This window comes from Cherax quadricarinatus, chromosome 35 (assembly GCF_038502225.1).
Source record: "Cherax quadricarinatus isolate ZL_2023a chromosome 35, ASM3850222v1, whole genome shotgun sequence".
NCBI lineage: Eukaryota > Metazoa > Arthropoda > Malacostraca > Decapoda > Parastacidae > Cherax > Cherax quadricarinatus.
Window position 1 is genome coordinate 29,194,932 of NC_091326.1, and position 9,826 is coordinate 29,204,757.

Consider the following 9,826-nt stretch of genomic DNA (forward strand, 5'->3'; position numbering starts at 1 on the left):
CACACTCTTGCTCTTCTGTTCCACGCTCCTGTTCCAGCCTCCTGCCCTTCTGTTCCACACTTCTGTTTCACACCCCTGGCCTCCTGTTCCATACCCCTACTCTCCTGTTCCATATACACTCTTTCCCTCCTGTTATACAATCCTGCCCTCCTGTTCCACACTCCTGCCTTCCTGTTGTACACTCCAGCAGGGAAGGTAGCAGCTGCTGTACTTCCTGTTATTGTTTCTACACTTCTGTTACACAGCTCTATCTTGGTGTAAATCCCGTATTACCAAGTTCAGAGTGAGAGTAGAAGTCCAGAGTGAGAGTAGAAGTCCAGAGTGAGAGTAGAAGCCCAGAGTGAGAGTAGAAGTTCAGAGTGAGAGTAGAAGCCCAGAGTGAGAGTAGAAGTTCAGAGTGAGAGTAGAAGTCCAGAGTGAGAGTAGAAGTTCAGAGTGAGAGTAGAAGTCCAGAGTGAGAGTAGAAGTCCAGAGTGAGAGTAGAAGTCCAGAGTGAGAGTAATAGTCCAGAGTGAGAGTAGAAGGTAACCCATAAACTGGAAAGGAAATATTACAGGAATATGTAGTAACAATAGACATACGAGCCTGTACTGTGTGTTGATAGTACAGATAGATTTTCACAAGTTGTACAGCATAGGGCCTTAGAAGTGGCTTATATACTGCAGAGGTGAGGCTGATGAAACCACTGTGTGGCGAAACATTTCTTCAGTTAAAGGTTCCCATATGTTGCATAAGCGTCTCATTCTTCAACTTGTCGGTTTTAAACCATTTATCACATCTGTCAGACACTACATCATCATGGGATCTTGATACAAAGAATTCTTCAACCTTGTCCAATCTTCGGACGAAGACCTCCTTCGACTAGTGGATGGTACCACTATGACCCCGCCTCCTCCTGCTTTGCCTCATCTGACTACAGTATATAAGCCTCAGCTACGGCCCTATGCTGTACTTTCTACAAGACTGATGGACTGAACACATCGACTCCAGGCTGAGGGACTGATTACCTCAAACTCCTCCTCTCCTTACAACCTTCTGATTTGCATTGGACTGATGAAGCCACTGTGTGGCGAAACGATTCTTCAATAAAGATTCCCATATGTTGCATAGGTGTCTCATTCCTCAACTTGTCGGTTTTTAACCAATTATCACACGATTTTAACTCTTACAAAGCTCAGCCAAAACAAAGTAAATTGTTTGATCCGAGTTAACAATGAGTGTCTTTGTTGTTTGTGCTTAGTTTCTCGACTAGTGCAAATATGATTAAGATTGTTGTGAGTCTTGGAAAATGATCAGATAGAAGTTCGGTTGTCACAGTCATCAGTCTTATATATATTAAATCCTAGACAGAAATCTAATTTAGCGGTTCCTGTATGAGGTGGCTAGCATGACGCCTTCTGTATGAGGGGGCTAGCATGACGCCTTCTGTATGAGGGGGCTAGCATGACGCCTTCTGTATGAGGGACTAACATGACGCCTTCTGTATGAGGGGAATAACAAGACGCCTTCTGTATGAGGGGGCTAACATGACGCCTTCTGTATGAGGGACTAACATGACGCCTTCTGTATGAGGGGGCTAACATGACGCCTTCTGTATGAGGGGGCTAGCATGACGCCTTCTGTATGAGGGACTAACATGACGCCTTCTGTATGAGGGGGCTAGCATGACGCCTTCTGTATGAGGGGGCTAGCATGACGCCTTCTGTAGGAGGGGGCTAACATGACGCCTTCTGTATGAGGGACTAACATGACGCCTTCTGTATGAGGGACTAACATGACGCCTTCTGTATGAGGGGGCTAACATGACGCCTTCTGTAGGAGGGGGCTAACATGACGCCTTCTGTATGAGGGACTAACATGACGCCTTCTGTATGAGGGGACTAACATGACGCCGTCTGTATGAGGGGCTAACATGACGCCTTCTGTATGAGGTGGCTAACATGACGCCGTCTGTATGAGGGGCTAACGTGACGCCTTCTGTATGAGGGGACTAACATGTCGCCTTCTGTATGAGGGGACTAACATGACGCCGTCTGTATGAGGGGCTAACATGACGCCTTCTGTATGAGGGGCTAACATGACGCCTTCTGTATGAGGTGGCTAGCATGACGCCTACTGTATGAGGGACTAACATGACGCCGTCTGTATGAGGGGCTAACATGACGCCTTCTGTATGAGGGGCTAACATGACGCCTTCTGTATGAGGTGGCTAGCATGACGCCTACTGTATGAGGGACTAACATGACGCCGTCTGTATGAGGGGCTAACATGACGCCTTCTGTATGAGGGGCTAACATGACGCCGTCTGTATGAGGTGGCTAGCATGACGCCTACTGTATGAGGGACTAACATGACGCCTTCTGTATGAGGTGGCTAGCATGACGCCTACTGTATGAGGGACTAACATGACGCCTTCTGTATGAGGTGGCTAGCATGACGCCTACTGTATGAGGGACTAACATGACGCCTTCTGTATGAGGGACTAACATGACGCCTTCTGTATGAGGGGACTAACATGTCGCCTTCTGTATGAGGGACTAACATGTCGCCTTCTGTATGAGGTGGCTAGCATGACGCCTTCTGTATGAGGGACTAACATGACGCCTTCTGTATGAGGGGGCTAACATGACGCCTTCTGTATGAGGGACTAACATGTCGCCTTCTGTATGAGGGGACTAACATGTCGCCTTCTGTATGAGGGGACTAACATGTCGCCTTCTGTATGAGGGGCTAACATGACGCCTTCTGTATGAGGGGCTAACATGACGCCTTCTGTATGAGGGGCTAACATGACGCCTTCTGTATGAGGGACTAACGTGACGCCTTCTGTATGAGGGGACTAACATGACGCCATCTGTATGAGGGGACTAACATGACGCCTTCTGTATGAGGGGACTAACATGACGCCATCTGTATGAGGGGACTAACATGACGCCTTCTGTATGAGGGGACTAACATGACGCCTTCTGTATGAGGGACTAACATGACGCCTTCTGTATGAGGGGCTAACATGACGCCTTCTGTATGAGGGGCTAACATGACGTCTTCTGTATGAGGGGCTAACATGACGCCTTCTGTATGAGGGGCTAACATGACGCCTTCTGTATGAGGTGGCTAACATGACGCCTTCTGTATGAGGGACTAACATGACGCCTTCTGTATGAGGGGCTAACATGACGCCTTCTGTATGAGGGACTAACATGACGCCTTCTGTATGAGGGACTAACATGACGCCTTCTGTATGAGGGGCTAACATGACGCCTTCTGTATGAGGGACTAACATGACGCCTTCTGTATGAGGGACTAACATGACGCCTTCTGTATGAGGTGGCTAACATGACGCCTTCTGTATGAGGGACTAACATGACGCCTTCTGTATGAGGGACTAACATGACGCCTTCTGTATGAGGGGCTAACATGACGCCTTCTGTATGAGGGACTAACATGACGCCTTCTGTATGAGGGGCTAACATGACGCCTTCTGTATGAGGGACTAACATGACGCCTTCTGTATGAAGTGGCTAACATGACGCCTTCTGTATGAAGTGGCTAACATGACGCCTTCTGTATGAGGGACTAACATGACGCCTTCTGTATGAAGTGGCTAACATGACGCCTTCTGTATGAGGGGCTAACATGACGCCTTCTGTATGAGGGGCTAACATGACGCCTTCTGTATGAAGTGGCTAACATGACGCCTTCTGTATGAGGGACTAACATGACGCCTTCTGTATGAGGGACTAACATGACGCCTTCTGTATGAGGGGCTAACATGACGCCTTCTGTATGAGGGACTAACATGACGCCTTCTGTATGAAGTGGCTAACATGACGCCTTCTGTATGAGGGGCTAACATGACGCCTTCTGTATGAGGTGGCTAACATGACGCCTTCTGTATGAGGGACTAACATGACGCCTTCTGTTTGAGGGACTAACATGACGCCTTCTGTATGAGGTGGCTAACATGACGCCTTCTGTATGAGGGACTAACATGACGCCTTCTGTATGAGGGGCTAACATGACGCCTTCTGTATGAGGGACTAACATGACGCCTTCTGTATGAAGTGGCTAACATGACGCCTTCTGTATGAGGGGCTAACATGACGCCTTCTGTATGAAGTGGCTAACATGACGCCTTCTGTATGAGGGACTAACATGACGCCTTCTGTATGAGGTGGCTAACATGACGCCTTCTGTATGAGGGACTAACATGACGCCTTCTGTATGAGGGGCTAACATGACGCCTTCTGTATGAGGTGGCTAACATGACGCCTTCTGTATGAGGGACTAACATGACGCCTTCTGTATGAGGGACTAACATGACGCCTTCTGTATGAGGGACTAACATGACGCCTTCTGTATGAGGTGGCTAACATGACGCCTTCTGTATGAGGGACTAACATGACGCCTTCTGTATGAGGGACTAACATGACGCCTTCTGTATGAGGGGCTAACATGACGCCTTCTGTATGAGGGGACTAACATGACGCCATCTGTATGAGGGGACTAACATGACGCCTTCTGTATGAGGGGACTAACATGACGCCTTCTGTATGAGGGGCTAACATGACGCCTTCTGTATGAGGGACTAACATGACGCCTTCTGTATGAGGGACTAACATGACGCCTTCTGTATGAGGGACTAACATGACGCCTTCTGTATGAGGGACTAACATGACGCCTTCTGTATGAAGTGGCTAGCATGACGCCTTCTGTATGAGGGGACTAACATGACGCCTTCTGTATGAGGTGGCTAACATGACGCCTTCTGTATGAGGGGCTAACATGACACTTTCTGTATAAGGGACTAACATGACGCCTTCTGTATGAGGGACTAACATGACGCCTTCTGTATGAGGGGCTAACATGACGCCTTCTGTTTGAGGGACTAACATGACGCCTACTGTATGAGGGGGCTAACATGACGCCTTCTGTATGAGGGGCTAACATGACGCCTTCTGTATGAGGGACTAACATGACGCCTTCTGTATGAAGGGACTAACATGACGCCTACTGTAGGAGGGGCTAACATGACGCCTTCTGTATGAAGGGGTTAACATGACGCCTTCTGTATGAAGGAGCTAAGATGACGCCTACTGTATGAAAGGCTAAGATGACACCTATATTAGGGGGCTAAGATGACGCCTTCTGTATGAAGGGGTTAACATGACGCCTTCTGTATGAGGGGGGCTAAGATGGCGCCTTCTGTATGAGGGGGTTAAGATGATGCCTTTTCTATGAGGGAGGGGGGATAAGATGACGCCTTCTGTATGAGGGAGGGGGGCTAAGATGACGCCTTCTGAATGAAGGAGGGGGGCTAAGATGACACCTTCTGTATGAGGGAGCTAAGATGACACCTTCTGTATGAGGGAGGGGGGCTAAGATGACGCCTTCTGTATGAGGGAGCTAAGATGACGCCTTCTGTATGAGGGAGGGGGGCTAAGATGACGCCTTCTGAATGAAGGAGGGGGGCTAAGATGACACCTTCTGTATGAGGGAGCTAAGATGACGCCTTCTGTATGAGGGAGGGGGGCTAAGATGACGCCTTCTGTATGAGGGAGGGGGGCTAAGATGACTCCTTCTGTATGAGGGGGCTAAGATGACGCCTTCTGTATGAGGGGGGCTAAGATGGTGCATTCTGTATGAGGGGGCTAAGATGACGCCTTCTGTATGAGGGGGGCTAAGATGACGCCTTCTGTATGAGGGAGGGGGGCTAAGATGACGCCTTCTGTATGAGGGAGGGGGGCTAAGATGACGCCTTCTGTATGAGGGAGGCTAAGATGACGCCTTCTGTATGAGGGGGCTAAGATTGCGCCTTCTCTATGAGGGGGGGCTAAGATGACGCCTTCTGTACGAGGGAGGAGGCTAAGATGACGCCTTCTGTATGAGGGAGGGGGCTAAGATGACGCCTTCTGTATGAGGGAGGTGGGCTTAGATGACGCCTTCTGTATGAGGGAGGGGGGCTAAGATGACGCCTTCTGTATGAAGGAGGGGGCTAAGATGACGCCTTTTGTATGAGGGAGGGGGCTAAGATGACGCCTTCTGTATGAGGGAGGGGGCTAAGATGACGCCTTCTGTATGAGGGAGGGGGCTAAGATGACGCCTTCTGTATGAGGGAGGGGCTAAGATGACGCCTTCTGTATAAGGGAGGTGGGCTAAGATGACGCCTTCTGTATGAGGGAGGTGGGCTAAGATGACGCCTTCTGTATGAGGGAGGGGCTAAGATGACGCCTTCTGTATAAGGGAGGTGGGCTAAGATGACGCCTTCTGTATGAGGGAGGTGGGCTAAGATGACGCCTTCTGTATGAGGGAGGGGGGCTAAGATGACGCCTTCTGTATGAGGGAGGTGGGCTAAGATGACGCCTTCTGTATGAGGGAGGGGGGCTAAGATGACGCCTTCTGTATGAGGGAGGGGGCTAAGATGACGCCTTCTGTATGAGGGAGGTGGGCTTAGATGACGCCTTCTGTATGCGGGCGGGGGGCTAAGATGACGCCTTCTGTATGAAGGAGGGGGCTAAGATGACGCCTTTTGTATGAGGGAGGGGGCTAAGATGACGCCTTCTGTATGAGGGAGGGGGCTAAGATGACGCCTTCTGTATGAGGGAGGGGGCTAAGATGACGCCTTCTGTATGAGGGAGGGGGCTAAGATGACGCCTTCTGTATGAGGGAGGGGCTAAGATGACGCCTTCTGTATAAGGGAGGTGGGCTAAGATGACGCCTTCTGTATAAGGGAGGTGGGCTAAGATGACGCCTTCTGTATGAGGGAGGTGGGCTAAGATGACGCCTTCTGTATGAGGGAGGGGCTAAGATGACGCCTTCTGTATAAGGGAGGTGGGCTAAGATGACGCCTTCTGTATGAGGAAGGGGGGCTAAGATGAAGCCTATATGAGAGGGCTAATTCCATTCTAAGGACGGTTGTTACTGATCATTCAATATTTTTCTCTAGCAGTATATTCTTCAACAACAATAAGGGCAGATCCATTATTAATGTTATCAGGTGAAACATCAGATTGAAATCGGTTAGTTAGAGTACAAGCTTGCATGTTTTGATGTTAAGAGAGAGGTTACCGCACCAGCAGCAGCACTGGCGTTGCGCACCACCTGGAAAAATGTACCGCTTGTCTGATACTCCACCTAACTTCCAATATACTCCCTCTGTGTCCATGTTTGGTATTATGGAAGAACTCGCAATAAAACGCGTGACTGGAAATATGTAAAAATACCACAGTGAAAATGGGAAATTAAATCAGCTAGCTTTCGTGTGCTTACACGCACATCTTCAGAGGAATAGGAAGAAGAGGCAAGGGAAGCACATTTTGAATGCTGAACACTGAAGTGACACCTCACTCACCGAAGGTGGTAACACCTCTTACAGACCCGTTTCATGCATACATTTGTCCAGCTAAAAGAACACGCATTATATTTTTGTGAAAAAAATGAACAATATCCGGACTCTAAAATTGTCAAGTTTATAGATACCAGAACTCAAATTTGAAATATGTTGTGCATCATGCTTAATAAGAGATGATTTCACAATATTTGGTTGAAATGTAGAATTACAAGGAAGTAATTCCTTGGCATTAGCCCAATCTACACAATGGCTTGTATCCCTTACAAGACTGTACAAAGCACAGGGTTCTTGCCCGATAGATAATGCATATTTATATTGTTTAACTCTGGTCTCAAGATTTGCCAGTTTGTCCTACATAAAAGCTATCACAACCTATACAAGGAATGGCGTATACACAACCTACAGATTCTTAGGGAGAAGTTTTAATTAATTTTGTTTTATGGTCTTGTAATATATGTAGACAACTTTAACATTAATGTTTTCCAAAGCTTGTGGGAGGTGAGAGAAATTTTTATTATATGGTATTATTTACTCTGAGCTGATAAAGCTCCTGGTGAGCGAAATGTAGCTGCAGTAAAGAGACTTTTCAATTGCACATACCTATTTAGTTAACGTTTATTCTTTTTAGTTGCAAACATTATTTACCTAACATATCGTTAGCAGATTTACTGGTATTGGATTATCGATCTCAGTCGACCTGAGACTATGTTAATCGTCAGACTCTTAGAAAAGGTCAAGAGAGGCCTGAGCTTGCTACCATCTGCAGCTCATAAGACTGCCATCCCCACGAGCCCCTTTGAGGCGGGGTAGATGGCAGACCAGAGGCCTAGCTTCTCCCTACGAGCCCCGTGAGGGCGGGGAATGTGACTAGGCCTGGGGACACATGGTCCCAAAGATGAGGAGGTACTTGTACCTCCTCCCATGGGAGACTTAAGTCTCGAGACACTCCCCAGATAGGGAACCAAGGCCGGTTCACCACTACTTGGAAAAGACCCGGGGCCGGGAGAATACCGGCGAAAAAAAAAAAATCGTCAGACTCTGCCTGTACAGCAGGGCATCAATACTGGTCGAAATAGACCATTATTAATGTTTCCTCCGCACCAAATTAAGATTTAGTTGAAAATTGTTCTAGCCACTGCATTGTAACTTCTTATTCTTCAAGACTTCATTGTCGAGACGAAAAAATCAAGGTTGCAGTTGAAAGTTGTTTGATAAGACGGTGAATTTACTGCGTCCGGCGGAAGAACCACTTGGGCAAAATTCACAGAAAATGGAGATAACCAGTAAAGACACAAAGCACGTAATTACATAAAAATAAAAATTAGATCATAAAAATAGGGGAGTACTATGGTAGGCCTATTAGCCCATTCAAGGTGAGTCTAACTCACACCTAACCATTTCCACTTATGTCTGTGTACTAGTATGGTTAATAACACAGGATAACACAGCTTGGCCAAGCAGTGTGCTTTATTCCCGTTGGGATCCTCTTTGAGTCGTACTCGACCCCCTAGGAGCCAAGTTCCTGTGTGTAGGACAAGCATTGATCATATGGACGAATGAAAGATTTTTGGTGCAGAGCTATTTATAGCTGACGATGGTATGTATACTATGTATGTATGGTGGGGAGTGGCATACAAAACTTGTTATAGTATTCACGAGTATTATTCTTACTGGATGCATAAGAGGGCTAAAGCTTGTTGGCGCTCAAAGGAAATTGAGGCTTCATGTCACCTGTTAAAACCAGTCTAGAGTATTTTGATTCCGAATACAGCCGTATTGGAATTAGTGCAAACACAAAGTGCATAATCGGGTCATTCTAAAAAATAAGTATGAAATGAAAGGCCATTGACCTATAAGGAGGTCATTAAGCTAGGGTCGCCCTATATCATGAACGACACAAGGTCACCTGTCAGCAAAGAAAGAGACGAGGAAGAACAAACGTATAACACGTGTTAAGAATACGTTTGAATGACTCACGAAATCGTAATGACACGATTGCAAACAAACCATACCCCGGCCGGGATTGAACCCGCGGTCAGAGAGTCTCAAAACTCCAGCCCGTCGCGTTAGCCACTAGACCAGCTAGCCACAATAAGATTCGTCCAACTGCCGTCATGTTGACGGCAGTGAAGGGACTTGAGCTAGAGTTCGTCACGGCCACGCTAGCTGGAGATTCGTCTGTAAAAACTTGCATTTGTGGTCACAGTGGTGCCTGTGCTAACCTTCCTATGGTGTAGAAATATTCCTAGTTGGACGAATCTTATTGTGGCTAGCTGGTCTAGTGGCTAACGCGACGGGCTGGAGTTTTGAGACTCTCTGGCCGCGGGTTCAATCCCGGCCGGGATATGGTTTGGGTTAATACGTTTGAAGAAATGTACTGTGGAAAGGTGGAGCGTCAATATAAGATAAATAATATAAACTAATGTTAAAAGAAGGTGTTCAAGAAGGCAGAGTAAACATGGGAGAGGTGTCTTA